At 55.1% G+C, this 14,980-nt stretch overlaps 1 long non-coding RNA gene across 1 annotated transcript; it reads right to left on the reverse strand.

The window, feature by feature from the left end:
* On the reverse strand, positions 5,422-13,761 carry LOC110261123. The gene is made up of 3 exons (XR_002344948.1): positions 11,631-13,761; positions 10,878-10,956; positions 5,422-6,539 (listed from the first exon to the last, which is right to left on the reverse strand). It is a non-coding gene; the product is annotated as an uncharacterized LOC110261123 (long non-coding RNA).

The raw sequence follows: 14,980 nt of genomic DNA on the forward strand, positions 1-14,980 counted from the left end.
TGATTTTGGACTTTAAAGGGCTGGGGACAGAGCAGGACTTTAAGAGTTGGGAAGGGACATGATTGTGCCTATTTTAGGAAAATGATTCTAACTATAGTGTGGAGAGTGGACCGGAAGAGGAGAGACTGGATGTCGGGGAGTGGATCTGAGCTTGTGCCCCGTGGGTTAAAGTCTCCAGGGGCTCCCCAGCAGCCGGCAGATCAGGCTCTGACCTCTTCCTTCCCGCCTGCCCCCGTGCTCTGTCCTCTGCGTGGGACATCTTCCCGCTCCCTTTGCCTACATCCTTGTCCTCCCTCAAGGCTTGGTTTATTCACACATTTCCCTGGAAGCTCTTCTAGGCACCCCTGGTGTGGCTCAAGTCCTCTTCCTCCTCTTCCTCGGTACTTGTCCTGACTGGACTCTGGCCGAGGGCAGGGACGGTGTAGTCCTGCTCGGGGTGACGTGCACAAGGCCCGGCACATAGGGGGCGCTCAACCCATGATCAGAGGAATGCTCGAACCAGCTAGCGAAGGGACAAGCCTGTTAGGGGGTAGGTGTGGCGGGTGGAGTGAAAATGAGGGGTCTGCAGGGCAATGAGGAGAGAGAAGCTGGTGAAAGAATTGACAGGATACACGACTGATGAGACGTGAGCACAGGCAGAAAAAGAAAGAGCGGCCATAACCTAGAGGTTTCTCCCTAGCGTACACCTGATGGCTTTTTTTTTCCTTTTCTTTTCTTTGTTTGCTTTTTAGGGCCACACCCATGGCACATGGACGTTCCCAGGCTAGGGGTCAAATTGAAGCTATAGCTGCCGGCCTACGCCATAGCCACGGCAACGTGGGATCTGAGCCACATCTGTGACCTACACCACAGCTCACGGCAACGCCGGATCCTTAACCCACTGGTTGAGGAATTGAACACCACGGATACTTAGTTGGGTTTGTTTCTGCTGAGCCACATCGGGAACTCCCCTGATGCCTTTAACCAAGGCAGGAGACATGGGTGGGGGGCAGAAATGATGGGGAGGAGGAACAGGCCTGGGTGGCGGGAGATGGGGCTCTGGGGCAGGTTGTTCCCTGAAATGCCCTTCCCCCACCCTCCCACCCCCGTCTCCCCACTAGTGGGTCCCCATTAATGTCCATGACTTGTCAAAATGTTGCCTCCCCAGAGAGGCCACTCTGGCCACCCTAGGTAGGCTGGCCCCCTACAGATTATTCTCTGCCAATACACCCTCTCCATCTCCTTCCCAGCTCTCCTCATGATTATCATCGTGTATCTATTGATTTGTATATTGTTGGGTTTTTTTGCTTTTTTTTTTCTTGGGGCTGCACCCACGGCATATGGAGGTTCCCAGGCTAAGAGTTGAATCGGAGCCACAGCTGTCGGCCTACGCCACAGCCACAGAAACACCAAATCCGAGCTGCATCTGTGACCTACACCTCTACCAGAGCTCACTGCAAAGCCAGATCCTTAACCTGCTGAGCAAGGCCAGGGATCGAACCCACAACCTCATGGTTCCTAGTCAGATTTATTTCCACTGCGCCACAACGGGAATCCCTGTATGTTGCTTATAATGTGTCTTTCTCAATAGATGGGAAGTTCCACGAAGGCAGATCTTGCTTGCTTTATCGACCGCACACACCTGGCAGGCTCTCTGAAATGCAGTAGGTGCTCAAAACAAGATTTTCTGGTATGAATGAGGGAAGGAAGGAAGGCCTTGAATGCCATGATAAGGAATTTGACTCTTAGCCTCAAAGGCCTGGGGAGCCATGGGAAATTCTGAAAGGAGGCAGTGTCGGGATTCAGCTTGTGTTTTAGAAAGCTCACCCTGGGGGCTGTGCGGAAGATGGATTGGGGAGGGAGGCAGGGGGAATTGAGGCGACAGTAGGGGAGACAAAGACAGTACCTGGGGCCAGGCTTGGAAGCCCCCTGCCTGTGGGGGCCCAGAGCCCCCTCCCTGTCCTTCCCACCCTCAGCCGGGCCTGTTGTCTCAGAGCCCAGAGGCGGGCGGTGGGAAGAGCAGGGCTGGCAAAGCTGACACTCACTAATCACGGCCCTCACCCCGAGCCGAGCCGCACTGACTGTCTGGTCTCCATGGAGACACGGCAACCTCCGGCCACTTGTTAATGGCAGCTCAACAAGGCTGCAGCAACGGGGATGGGGGACAGGGATGGGCCTGACCAGCATGCCCCAGCCCCACACCACCTGTCCCAGCCCGGGCCTCTGCAGCAAACCCCAGGGGCACCTAAGGTGGGAGACGGAACTGGAGGTCTGGTGGCTGGGAGGCTCCCCCCACCCCACCCCTCAGCAGCCCCACCTCCCTTGGCACTGCCAAGCAGTGAGAGGGCAGAGGCAGCCTGTGCCCTGGCTGACTCCTCCGCAGGGCTGCTGGGAAGCTGAGCTCATGCAGGTCACCCAGGCAGGGCCAAAGGGCTGGAGGGGGATGGTGAGGAGAGTGTGTTGGGGGGAACCTGCCTGCATCCCACACACGAGAGGAATGGAGGGGAGGGCGCTCTGCCTGCCCTGACAAACCTCTGCTCTGCTAGCCCGAGGCAGGGACCTGATTGGGAACCATCTGTCCAGAACCTCTTCCCTAGTTTGCTGTCACTACATCTGAAATCTGAAATGCCACCATTAGCAATTCTCTCCTTTGGGAGGCAGCGTGGCCTGTGGCCTAGCACAAAAAACACTGGCTTTGCAGTCAGACAGCCCTGGATATAAGGCCTGATTCTGTCTCGCCACGTCTGAGCATCGATCTCCCTATCTGTAAAATGGGATAGTAACTGCACCCATATAGGCACACATTTGAACATGCCCACTTCTCCCGGCTTACTCTGATCTATCCTAGGAGCCTGAGCTCAATATTGTGACTCTGGGCCTCTGGGAGTAGAGGTCTTTCTTCACTCTCACAGCTGAGCTGGGTGTCTCCTCCATAGTCCCCAGGACTGATCTCACAGCATTTACACACACACACACACACACACACACACACACACACACACACCCTGTCACTGTCTGTCCCACCTTTGTCCTCCCAGCAGACCACCCTGTGGGGCAGGGCAGGGCAGAGTATGCTGCTGGAGAGGTTGGTCTACAAAGGAGGTGGGGGGGGAAGGCTCCCTCTGCCTTTTGTCCTCTTTCCTCCGCAGGGGGTGCTCAGCCCCAGAGCACTGCTTAAGGGCCTCCTTTGCCTCTCTCCTGCATACCTTTGTTTGTCCATCTGTCCGTCCACCCAGCCATCCTGCAGAGATGTGTGAGAAGGCCCAGATGTGACCCCAGCAAACAGGTGATACAAAGGCCAGATTCCTGGGTTCTGACACCTGAGGCACACCCATCGCCCACACCTTGGGACAGCTGCCTCCCCCCAGCCTTGTTTCTCCTCAGTCACTCCCGAGGCAACATTCCAAGCTGAGAGGCCCCTTGGAAAGCATCTCGTCTAATCCACTGCAGTCAGATGAAGAAACCAAAGCCCAGAGAGGACTGTGGCTTGCCCAAGATCCCACAGCAGCTCTGTTTTTGAGTTGACAATGTACCAATTATGTGGGCCTGCTTGGGAGGTGGCTTTTGGCTCTCTTGGCCCTGCTGACAGCTGTGTTCCCAGTGGCAGCTGGAATGCTGGTGGGAGGCCTGTCTGGCCTTTGCACCCTGACTCCCCAGGGCAGAACCAGGTGGCTCTGGGGAGGGAGGGGCCAGGGCCCAGGGGGTGGGGAGGCCTCTGAGGGGCAGCCGGAGGTACCCGTGGGGGGTGGGATGTCTGGAAGATGAATGAGGCAACATTGATTTTAGAGACTCAATCAGAAGCCCCGAGCTGCTGTCCCAGTTCTGCCGCACTCACTGACTGGGCAACCTCCGGTGCATCTCTGAGCCTTAGTTTTCTTATCTGTAAAATGGTGCTACCTTTGTAGAAGGAAAACCTATTGCCAATGGTGACAGCAGTACAGAGTGAGGCATTTTTAACTGCTGGACTGAAAAGCTGTCCCTGAAAGGGGACTAGCCCGAGGCCACAGAGTGAACCCTCCCATGAGTTCTGCACCGAATTGGATACAAGGTTTGGGAGCTGAAAGAAGCATCTAGACCAGACTGTTCACTTGCTGAAGGAGGAGGAAACAGGATCAGAGAGGGGGAGCAAGTTCCACAAGGTCACCCAGTGAGTCTGGGGCCAATGCAGGCTCAGAGCCCAGGCTGGGCATGAAGTCCCCCTGCCCAGCTGCCTCGCTTGCTCATCCAGCCCCCTTTGGTTTTGTCTCCCCCAGTGAGTGGGCGCAGAATGGGCCCAGCTTCCTTCCTGCCGCCCTGCCCGCCGTCTGCCACGTTGGCAGCCGCCCGCAGCCTTCTCGCCCCTGCTGCTGCTGCTGCTGCTGCTGCTGCGGCATCAGCCGAGACCAACCCGCCGAGAGTTTGCCCAGAACAGCCAGGGCTGCCGGAGCCGGGCTGGGCTGGCTGACTCTGCCAGACAGGAGGGAGCGAGCCAGCCGGTGGAGGGAGGGAACAAGAGCCAAGCCATCCTCAACCTTCCCAGTCCTTCCTCACCCTCATCAGACAAGAAAGAGAGGCGGGAGGCTGGGGCTGGGGGCTAGGGGCTGTTGGGTGTGTTGTCTTATCTGTGCGAGCGTGCACTTGTGTGTGCAGGGAAGAGCGTGGGGGGGGGGCTGATTGGTGAGTCAGTGTTTGTCTCAGCATGCACAGGCGATGCTGTGTGTGTGTGTGTGTGTTGGTTTGTGATACACGAAGGACACTGAGTGTTTGTGTAAGCACAAGGGAAAGCTGTGTGCACTGAGATCGAACACATGCCTGCGTTCAGAGAGACGCTGCATGTAGCAGTGGGTGCACATGGAAGGACACTGTGAGTGACGAGGACTCCATGTGTGCATAAAAGGCTTCGCATGTGTGTCTGAGTTTGCGTACTCGCCCCACGTCCAGGTGCATTGGGGCCCCTGTGAACTTGTTATTGTGTACAAGAGGCTAACAATGTAACTGTGTGTGAGCTGGAGCTCATCTGCGTGTGCCCCAGGGACAGTGATTGTGCATGCACAGGGGAGCCCTGCGTGCAGTGGGACTTCAGGCAGGTCTCCGTGCCCAGGAAGACGCTGTGTAACAGTGTGGACTGGTCCAAAAGTCCAGGGCGTGGGCACAGGGTGTCTCTGTGCCCGGCGGACTCTTCTCTCTGGTGATGCAGGGGATCGCTCTGTGTGACTGGGCTCGGCTGTGCGTACCAGGAACAGGCGGCACGGGTCGTGTTCCTGGGGTTGTGTCTGTACCGGGCAGCAGCAGCCCTGGTGGTGGCGATGGCTGTGCTTGTGCAGGGAGACAACATGCTACGGGTTTGCACTTGTTCCTCTGCGCGGCAAGGCCCTGCGTGTGACTGTGTTTGTGCGTGTCTGTGAGCACCGCGTGCTGGAAACTGCGTGCTTTGGAGTCTGTGGTGAGCTGAGTGTGTGTGGGGGGGCGGTACACGGCTGTGTTTGTACTTGTCTGTGAGCCTGAGGTCAGATGCGCTCCATGTGCTACCTCCTGTGTGCACAGGTGGCCGCTGTGTCCAACCGTGTCTTTGTGTGTCTCGGGTCGTCTGAATGTGCACAGGAGGAGGACATGGAGGGGGATTTGAGTGCGTGCCTGTGCAGGCCCCTTTAACGTGGCAAGTCTAAGAAATGTCGGCCTTCTTGGCAGCAAATCTGGGCTTGGTTCCACTGGGGGTGTCTGCAGAGAGGGGCTCTTAGAAGGGACGTGCTTGAGCGAGAGAGACAGGAAGAGGAGGGGGGGCCAGCCCCAGCTTGGGGTTTCCAGGAGGGAAAGCCAGACATTGGAACTTGTCAACGCTACCTCCTTCCCCGCCCCCACCTCCCCCGACTGCTGCCTCCCCTCCTGGCGCCTGAAGGCTGCTGGCAGCCGGACAGACAGACAGACAGTGCACACATAGACTGGCTCACCGGCACAGAGCCCAAATGTGAGCCCCTAAATACACAAGCATGGACGCCTAAGGTCCAGAGAGGGCAAAAGACCTGGCTGAGGTTTGCGGGAGCACATGTGTTTGTGTGTATTGGGGGGCAGGGGGTGCTGCTGGCCTCTGGTGCTTCAATCCAGAGTAGAGCCCAGGTCTAGAGGCGGGGGAGGAGGCTTGGGGGGGAGTCTCCGAGGAGGGGAGGGGGCTCTTATTATTCTAATCAGACTCCCAAGGCTCCCAGGACCCTTCCCTGTTTATACAACTGCTGCAGTATCTTTGAGAATCTCACTGCTTCAGAATCACCAACGGCAACTCCCTCTTTGTTAGAAGCAGAAGAGAGACCCAGAAACAGGCAGCAACCCATCCAAGGTAACACAGCAGTGTCAGGCCTGGAACCCACATCTGCTGCTTCCCCTAGCTGTGTCTGGCCTGTGGGCCAGTCAGTCCTAGCCTAGCCTTCCCATGGCCCATTCAGCTCTTTCTCCCTCCTAGTTCTTCAAGATATGACAATGACCTCTGGCTTTTGCTTTTTTGTTGTTGTTCCCAAGTAATATGTCTGTCTGCTTGTTAGTCTGTCTGTTCACCACAAGGACTCCAACACCCTCTGGGACAGCCAAACCTGGAAGAGAAAAGGAAATTTGGTTCTAGGCCAAGGACTACTAGGGAGGTGGTGGTGGGATGGGGAGATGGAGAAATAGAAAGAAAGGAACTCAAAAAGAGAGGGAGGGATTTCCCATCGTGGCGCAGTGGTTAACAAATCCGACTAGGAACCATGAGGTTGTGGGTGCGATCCCTGGCCTTGCTCAGTGGGTTAAGGATCCGGCATTGCTGTGAGCTGTGGTGTAGGTCGCAGATGTGGCTCGGATCCCATGTTGCTGTGACTGTGGTGTAGGCCTGTGGCTACAGCTCCAATGAGACCCCTAGCCTGGGAACCTCCACATGCCACGAGTGTGGCCCTAGAAAAGACAAAAAAAAAAAAAAAAAAAAAAAGGAGGAGAAAAAGAAGAGAGGGAGGAGAGAGTTCCCTGGTGGTCTAGTGGTTAAAATTCAGAGCTTTCACTGTTGCAGCCAGAGTTCAATCCCTGGCCTGGGAACCAAGATCCCACATCAAGCTGCTACAAGCCAAGGCCAAAAAGAAAAAAAGAGAGAGGTGGGGAGGGAGGGAGGAGGAGACCAAAGCAGGGAGGGGCCTAGGGGTGGATCTGAGAAGCACAAACTCTCCTTCATCCTTTGGCTCCACCTCCAGCCTGGGCACCAGGGGCAAACCCTGAGCTCAAAGGCAGACTTGCCCCTTGCTGGGATGGGGACTCCTGGGTTTCTCTAGGGCCTGGCCTCAACCCTGGGTGCAGCACGGTTGCAATCTTGGGGGCAGCAGTCTGGGTGCATGTGTGGTGTGCAGTAACCACGCTCACCTTGGGAGAAAAGAGGGAAGGGGCCCGTGGGGGGTGGTGGGGAGGGTGGGTGTGAAACTGGGTCTGAATTGACTTAGGGTATGGGGCCTCTTTGGAGCCTGGTGGAGCCTGGGATTTAGGGGGGTGTGTGTGTGTGTGTGTGTGTGTGTGTGTGTGTGAAGTTGCGAGTGATAGGACTCTGTACACCTGTGAACAAAGGCAAACAGGTTTGGGCCTCACTGGGTGTGGGGGAGGATTGTGAGAATGTATGCAAGTGTGTGTCTGCTAGAGGTGGGGAGAGAAATTTTACCCTGAGGGAATAGTTGTGTGCTTGTGTGTGGGGGGGGGGGTGTGGGGGGGTGTGGGTGTGTGAACCTGTATTTATATGCTCTTGTGGAGGCTGTATTCCATGTGGGCCGGTAAGTAAATTATATAGCTATGCACAGTGTGTGTCTATGTGGCTAGATTTGTGTGTGTGTATCATGCGTTTGAATTGCATGAGTATTTATATGTGAAGTGTATAATTTCATATGTGTGGAGTTGTGTACACGTCTGTGATTGTTGTGAGATACGTGGCAGCGATGTCTGTATGGGTCTTGACCACAGGCTGTGTGTGTGGTTGTGTGTAGTGGTAGGGAGAGGATGTCAGGGATCTGTTCACATGTGTGGTTGTTTATTTGGGGGGATTAGTTCTTTTTTTCTTTTTTCTTTTGCTTTTTAGGGCTGAACCTGCAGCATATGGAAGTTCCCAGGCTAGGGGCCGAATCGGAGCAGCTGTAGCTGCCGGCCTACATCACAGCCACAGCCACACCAGATCTGAGTTACGTCTTCGACCTACACCATAGCTCACAGCAACGCCGGCTCCTTTAACACACTGAACAGGACCGAGGACTGAACCCATGTCCTCATGGATACTAATCAGGTTCACGTCCGTCCACTGAGCCACAATGGAACGCTGGCAATACTTTGTTTATTCACTTTTTGTTTATGGTCAAACTTCTCCTGCCAGAATGTAAACTCTATGAGGGCTAGAATTTTGGTCTGTTGTGCTCATGGTACCCTCGCTATTTGGAATAGTGCCCAACACACCATAGGCACTGAATCTTATTTCTTGAATGAATAATGAGCGAGCATGTGCACGCTTGACTAGGTGTGAGAAGTGTGCTATATGTCTGAATTATGTGTGCATGTCTCTGGGTGTGTGAATGGGTACATTTTATGTGTATGCAGGTATGTGAGGTTTTAGGCATATGTGGCACATGAACCAAGTGTGTACACAGGTGCGTGCGTGTGTGTGTGTGTGTGTGTGTGTGTCTAGATCGGCACATAACCGTGTAACTGAAGCTGTGCCTCTTAGGTGTGCCTTGGGAGTGTTGGGGGACGTGGCCGTGTGCATGTGCACGGGGGCGGGGAAGGCGCTGTCGGCTTCTCCCAGCCTTCAGCACTCACTCAGCTTCACCCCAGGTCGCCTGCTGCGAAATGTCAGTGGCAGAGAAGCTAAAAATATCCGCTCTCCTCCTCCTGCTCACTGCTTGGGCTGATGGGGCTGTGGGGCCCCAGCAGGCCCCTTGGGCCCTGGGGGGAGGAGGAACTGCTGGGTGAGGGGCGGGGTGTGGGGCAAGATAAGAAGGTCCTTTTCGCACACTCCCTCCTCCTTCCTCTTGGCCTCCAAAACCAGGCCCCAGGCTCACCTCTGCCAGGAAGCCCTCCAGACACCCCCAGGAGCTGCCACATGCTGGTGTGTGTGTATGTGTGTCTGTCGATGGTGTCCAGAACTGCCTGGAAGGGAGATAGGGCCTCCATCGGCCCGGGGTCCATCTGGGCAGGACAGTGCCTGTTCTGTCAGTTCAGGCAGGGACTTGGGAAGACAGAGATTCAGACAGGGGGAGTTCCCATCGTGGCTCAGCAGTAACGAACCCTATTAGCATCCATGAGGATGTAGGTTCAATCCCTGGCCTCTCTCAGGGGGTTAAGGATCCGGTGTTGCTCTGAGCTGTGGTGTAGGTTGCAGACGCGATGAGGCTTGGATCCTGAGTTTCTTCGGTTGTGGTGTAGGCCGGCAGCTGTAGCTCCAATTTAACCCCTAGCCTGGGAATTTCCGTATGCCAAGGGTGTGGCCCTAAAGAGACAAAAAAAAAAAAAAAAAAAAAAGAGAGAGAGAGAGCGAACAATTCAGACAGGGGACTCCTGGGGATGGGCTGTATCTTTCCCTTCTGTTGGGGGCTCTCAGGGAAAGAGCTGCTGCAGCCCAAGCTGTATGGGTTCATCTAGAGATGGTCCTGGGGCCACAAGGGCCCTCTGACCCCAAGGCACATCTGCTGCTACTCAGGAATTGTGGGCAGGGAGGAGTCTCAGCTCTGCCCACACCCTAGGCCGGCATGTGTTTGTGTGGGTGCGGGTGGGACATGTCAGGGCCCATGGTCCTTCAGGGACCAGTGTCTCTTCACATGTTGGGCTCTTGGGTGTGTCTTTGCTTATGTCAGTGGTGCCAGTGACTGCCTGCCTTTAAAGCATTGTGGGCAATCAACAAAAGTTTGGGGAGTTGTATGTTTTTCTGTGTGCGTGTGGGTGCCTCCATATGGGGGACTGATTTCTCCCTTTCATAACGCAGACCTGCACATTCTAGCTGGAATGAACCGTTAGTGTGAGAGCTTCTGGCGTTACCATATGGGGGTTTCAGTGTGTCAGCGTGTTGCAGTCTGTGTCTCTGTCAGAGGGTCAGTGCCTGTCCTCTGTGTCCAGAGGTCAGTGGGTATATCTGTGTGTTGGGGTTTCAGTCACTTGATTACTGCATTTCTGTGTGTTTGTGTGTCTGCCTGGATGTCTTTAAGTCAATGGCCATCTCTGTGCCTGTGTTGGTTTTATTTCCTGGGTCTGTGTGTCCACATGTCCCTGAGAATGTTGGAGTTGTCTGTGTGGGTTGAAATCTGCGCACAAACTGGGCATCCCTGTCCCCCAGCCCTCTTGTAGTCTCCTACCGCTTCTGTGTTGAAGGCCTGGGGTTTTGTGTGTGTGCCTAGATACATCAACTTTCCCCAGCCCCAAAGCCTCCAGCTCTGAGATCCGCCTTCCTAATCTCTCTCCCACTGGACTTGAGGAGGAAACTGAAGCAAAGAGGTCAGGCAGGCACGGAGCCCACCACAGCTGGGGGGCCAGGGCCAGGCTGCCACCAGGGCACTGCCTCAGCTTTCCTCCAAGCAAGCGGTAAGCCAGAGCCTCGGTTACATGTAAACACCAGCTGTGTCAAGACAGCGCAGCTTCTTCTAGGTCAACAGACAGCTGTGGAGTTGCTAGGCAACCGCCTGGCTCCCCCCCACACACCCCCATTAGGGCTCCCCTCCCACAGCCTCTACCTGCAAACCCTCTGCTGGCTCCCCCCCCCCCCCAGGATACCGCCACGCCCCTCCATGCCAATTAAAACAGCGGGCTGAGAGGGTAGGGGGTCGAGGAGGCTGCAGTGAAAGGGGGGCTCTGGGACTGGGATCAAGGTATGGGGAGGTGTAACCCTTCCTGTGCCACTGCTCCCCTCCCTTCTGTCCTCAGCACACTCCACACCCCCGCCTTACCAGTTGGACCAGGGCAGAACTGGAGTGACGGTAACTGATGCCTCCCCCCACCGTAGGTCAAGCCAGAACTGGAGAAATGCTGGAAGCAGATAGAAAGTGAGGGGTGTGGATGGTATTAGCCATTGGTCAAGTCCCTGCCCCCTCCCCAGCCAAGCCTGGGGAAGACAGGCTGACTTCTCTGGCAACAAGGGGGTTAAATTCTCCTTTTATTACCCCCCTCCCTGCCCCCCAGGATAGCCACCCCTATTTCCAAGGCAACACCTGCGCTCCCAGCTGCCATGCCTCTTGGTGCCCGTGCCCAGGCTGGGCAGCCCGCGCAGCTCCCCAGGCCCTCACCCCCGCGCCGCCTTTCACCCGGCCTGGGCCACCTCTGGGGGTCCCGCAGCCCCGGGCCACCTGACCGCTCCAGGCCCCAGGCGACGGGAGGCGGGTGTCGGCCCTTGGAGTGCAGTGCGCGGGCCGAGCCGGAGGAGGGAGCCGGGCGGGCAGGGGGCAGCGCCCGTGGCCTCCCCATTAGTATGCGGCCGCGCGCCGCACGCCATGGCAACCGCTCCCCCGCACCGCGCGGGCCGGGCAGCCCCGGGCGCAGCGCGCACCTCTCCTCCCACAGGTGGCGGCGCGCACCCGGCGGGCGCGCACACGCAGGTTGCCTGGGGGCGAGCCGCGGGCGCCAGGTGCGCTGGGCCGCCCGGGACCCGCTCCCGCCGCCTGTGGGCGGGTCCCCAGGTGCTCCCAAGTGAGGGGGGCCCGTACCTGAGGAGGCTCGGCCTGTGCCTGGGCGTGTCCCTCGGTGTGCTGGAGGTGTCTCTGTCTCTGGTTGTCCTTGAGGGTATTTGCCTGTCTGTGCTCATTTGCCTCCTTAATCCTGTATGTATGTGGCTCTGAGGGTGACCGCCACGGTGTAACTGAGTGTGCCGGGGCCTCCGTAGATCCGTGTTCCGGGGTGTGACCGTGTCTGCTGTCTTTGTGCCTGTTTGTCTGTATGTTCTTAAGGGTGTGTGGGGCCCACGGCCCCAGGGGTGCCTGGATGAGCCTTTGTGTGTGTGCAGGATTCGTTTAGCAGCTACCTGTGACCCTCGGTGTCTGGCATCCTTGTGTATTTTTAGGCACAGCTGTGTGTTGAATTGTGTACCTGTGTGTGTCTTCAAGAACCCCATCTCTCTACGTGTCATTGTGAGTTCCTGTGAGCGCCCTGAGTATGTGTCCTGGAGTGTGGCTGTGTGTCCAGGGGCTACTGGCTCTGTGCCCTCCTCAACTTCACTCCCTGCTGCCTGAGTGAGCTGACACCTGCTTCCTGAGCACTGGGCCCCCTCCTCTCACCTGGCAAGGACAAGGAAGGACACGGAGACAGAGGCAGACATAGAGGCAGAGAGAGGGAGACTTGGAGGGGGACACAGAGAGCCAAGTAGGCTGGAGAGGTGGTGACCCAGCGTCATGTGATCAGCCTCAGCGCCCAAGACCCAGAAGAGAGAAACAGAGATGCCAAGATCCAGATATTAGAGAGAGGGAGACCCAGAGTCACACAGAAACCCAGAGCACCAAGTCCGGATCTGCTGAAACAGACCAGAGATCAAGGATGTGGCTCCCGGGGCTCCCTCCCTCTGCCCTCCGTTCCTCCCACTCTGCAGTTTCCAGCACCGGCCCAGTTGCGCCTCCTCCACATACCCGAAGCAGAATTCTCCTGGCCCTGGGAGTATGTGCCCTGGGACTGGAACCCAGCCTCCTCCTTGAAGCAGCTGGCTGTGTGTGTGTGTGTGTGTGTGTGTGCGCGCGCGCTGTTCTGGGTTGGTGCCTACTGTGCACACAGCCCTCCCCATCACCCCCTTCTCCACAGACACACACTGTTGTCCATATTTTCAATGGCCCAGATCATGCACACCTTTACACACATGCCAGAGTCACCCACACTCATTCCAAGCTGGAAACATGCTCTGGGTCTCCCTCTCTCAAACACATGTGCACACGCAGAAGACCCACCACACCAACAGACAAGTCTCACCTTCCTTTGCTCTCCCAGCCAGCCATTCACCCCTCCGCAACTCCTGAGGGGTTCCCAACTCCTGCCACCCACAGGGAAGGACATAAGACCAAATTTGTCAATCCCATCAGACTATACACACAAAGGCAAGGGATTCCATCTGTCTTGTTCACTGCTGTATCCCAGATGCCTGGGACAGTGCCTGGAATCTTGTAGATGCTTAAGAAATATCACTTGAATGAATGTGTTCACACAGTGTCTCTAACAGTCACTGAGAGAACCCATGCAATTTACAGCCAGCCATTCAGTGAAAAACACGGATGGGTAGGGACCAAGGTATACACACAAGGCATCCTGTGCACACCTAGGACAACACAGTAAATATAGGCGTGTGCTCACAGGTGGCTGTTTGTGAGCAAACACCCAGCACAATTGCTAGATTAGAGGTTCTCAACTTTGGCTGCGCATTAGAACCACCTGAGGAACTTTTAAAAATCCCGAAGCCCAGGCCCCACCCAGAGCAATAAAATCTCTAGGTTGAGAACCACAGATCTAGATGAATGGACTCAGAAATGTTGACACAAAGATTATTACCAGGAATAGAGGTAGAGTAGGTTTTCACTTTGAATAGTATAAGGAAGCAAACTCCTGAAGCAAAGTATCACTATTTACTCGAGTGGTTTTGTAAATTACCTCTCTGCCCCTGAGTTTCCTGTCTGTAAAATGGGGTTAATAATCATTACAGCAAAACCTTATGGAATTGTTGTGGGGATGGGTTGAGTTTATATATATAGTTTAGAATAGTAATGAGTACATAGTGTTCTATAATTTTTCCTTATTCTTATTTCTTCTTCCCTTTTTTTTTTTTTTTTTCTTTTTAGGGCCGAACTCGGCATATGGAGGTTCCCAGGCTAGGGGTCGAATCGGAGCTGCAGCTGCCGGCCTACACCACAGCCACAGCAATGCCAGATCTGAGCCACATCTGTGACCTACACCACAGCTCACAGCAACACCAGATCCTTAATTCACTGAGCGAGGCCAGGGATTGAACCTTCGTCCTCATGGATACTAGTCAGATTCGTTTCCATTGAGCCATGAAGGGAACTCCTCTTATTTCTTTTTAAAACAATGTTTTATTTTTGGCTGCACCTCTGGTATATGGAAGTTCCTGGGCCGGTGATCAAATCCAAGCTGCTGCAGAGACAATGCCACATCCTTAACCCACTGTGCCATAGGATGAACTCCTTTTTATTCTTATTTCTATTATCTATTATTTAAAAATTTTATTATAAAATGGATGAATTTTATAAGCTGGATTTTTTTTTTCTCTTTTAAATTATTATGAAAAAGCAAGGGCTCAAAGCCAGACTCTGGGCCAAGGCCAATCTACTTCTGCCACCTCCGGGGTGATTTTATTTTACTTATTTACTTATTTGCTTTTTAGGGTCACACTCACGGCATATAGAGGTACCCAGGCTAGGGGTCTAATCGGAGCTGTAGCCACCGGCCTACGCCACAGCCACGCCACAGTCACAGCAATGCCAGATCTGAGCCGCATCTGCGACCTACACCACAGCTCACAGCAATGCCGGATCCTTAACCCACTGAGCGAGGCCAGGGATCCAACCCACAACCTCATGGTTCCTAGTCAGATTCGTGAACTCCTCCAGGGTAATTTTATACAAGTCACTTACTCTGAGTCTCTGAACCTGTCTTTTTATCTGTAAATGAAGTGACTATTTTTCTCTATTTCAAGGATTGTCTTGAGGAATAAACCCCTCAGGGGGAAGTGCTTAATAAATGGTGGCAAAATCCAAGTATCTAGGAGCCAGGCTGCCTTGCTGTACTCTGGGATCCGGTGCAGGACTGTGGCTGTGAAGACCCCTGTTTCTGAGTAGGGTCTCTGTTGCCCTCCTCCCAGAACCCCCAAGGTCCAAGGGCCCAGAGAACCTTCCATCCCAAAGGCTGGGCCCTTGGCCCTGGCACATCTGAGCCTGCTCTCCAAGCACACCTAGGCCCTCAACCCCTGGCCTAAGCCACAGAGCCCCAGGCTGAGACCCCTCTCCTGCCCGAGCGCCTTTCTCTCTCATGAGCGCCCCCCTTTACCTCACGAGCCCCAGTTTTC

Source organism: Sus scrofa, chromosome 6 (genome assembly GCF_000003025.6).
Source record: "Sus scrofa isolate TJ Tabasco breed Duroc chromosome 6, Sscrofa11.1, whole genome shotgun sequence".
Lineage (NCBI taxonomy): Eukaryota > Metazoa > Chordata > Mammalia > Artiodactyla > Suidae > Sus > Sus scrofa.